Source organism: Pteropus medius, unplaced genomic scaffold (assembly GCF_902729225.1).
Source record: "Pteropus medius unplaced genomic scaffold, Ma_sr-lr_union100, whole genome shotgun sequence".
Classification (NCBI taxonomy): Eukaryota; Metazoa; Chordata; class Mammalia; order Chiroptera; family Pteropodidae; genus Pteropus; species Pteropus medius.
The window spans coordinates 3,148,643-3,150,160 of record NW_024353907.1 but is presented as its reverse complement, the minus strand read 5'-3'; positions in this window follow the sequence as shown (position 1 = coordinate 3,150,160).

Sequence of the window (1,518 nt, the reverse complement as noted above, 5' to 3'; positions counted from 1 at the left end):
AATGAGTTCTTTAGCAGGAAGATTGAACCTCTCAAAAAGAACCAAATAGAACTTCTGAAAATGAAGAACATGATGCAAAAGATGAAAAACGAAATAGCAAGCTTGGAAAATAGAGTCAACCAAATGGAGAAAAGAATCAGTGATATCGAAGACAGAATTCTAGAAATAAATCTGAAGGAAGAAGAGAGAAATTGAAGAATGAAAAGAATGAAAGAGAAATATAAGAACTAGCTGATACCATCACCAGAGGAAGCATAAGAATAATGGGCATAATCGAAGGCTAGGAAAAGAAGCAGGGACTAGAAAGCATTTTCAGACAAATAGTGGATGAGAATTTCCCAAATCTAAGGAATGAGCTGGGACTTGGAATTCAAGAAGTCAACAGAACACCCAACTATCTCAACCCAAAAAAGCCTTCTCCAGGACACATTGTATTAAAATTATCAAAAATCAATGACAAAGAAAGAATTCTCAGGGCAGCCAGGGAAAAGAAGATGGTAAGCTATAAAAGAAAACCCATTAGATTATTGTTGGAGTTCGCAGCACAAACCTTACAAGCCAGAATGGAGTGGAATCAAATATTCAAACTATTAAATAAAAGGAACTACCAGCCAAGAATAGTGTATCCAGCAAATCTCTTCTTTACATATGAAGGAGAAATAAAGACCTTTCCAGACATACAAAAGTTGAAGAAATTCTCCACTATGAGGCCTGCATTACAGGAAATAATGAAAGGGTTCTGCTAACCTAAAACAAAATGCCAAAAAAAAATACATAATTAGGAGTTAGGTGACTATCAGACAACTAGAAGCAGAGAGTGTAACCCTTACTAAGAACAGGGCATTATAAGCTTAAACAATAAGCAGAGATTTGCTATAGCAAGATAGTAATGAATGTTCAGCATACATAAGGATAAATTGAGACAATGATTGAAAACTAGAGAATTTAAAGATCCAAATGTGCAAAGAGGAATGGAGATAAGATACATGCAGAAGAAAAGGGACCATTGTCTGTATATAACTATCCTTTACATATTCATAATGGTAAACACACAAAAGATTTAGAACCGAAGTATATAACATAAAACAGGAAGAATCAGAGATAAAAACCATTAAAGACATCCAAAATAAAGAAAAAAGAAACTAAAGGACAAGGAAACATTGGAAACACTGAGCTACCAGAAAGCAGAACATAAATTCACCTGAATTCACCAATAAAAAGGCACAGAGTTGCAGAAAGGATCAAAAAACAAAACACAACAATATGCTGCCTCCAGGAGACACATCTCAGCTCTAAAGACAAATATAGACTCAGAGTGAAAGGGTGGAAAATGATATTTCAAGCAAAAGGCATTCAGAGAAAAGCGGGAGTAACGGTACAAATATCAGTCAAAATAGACTTCAAAACAAAAAAGGTAAAGAAAAATACTGAGGGACACTTCATAATGATAAAAGAAATCATGCACCAAGAAGACATGGCACTTCTTAATATCTATGCTCCCTAGCAGGGAGCGCCAAA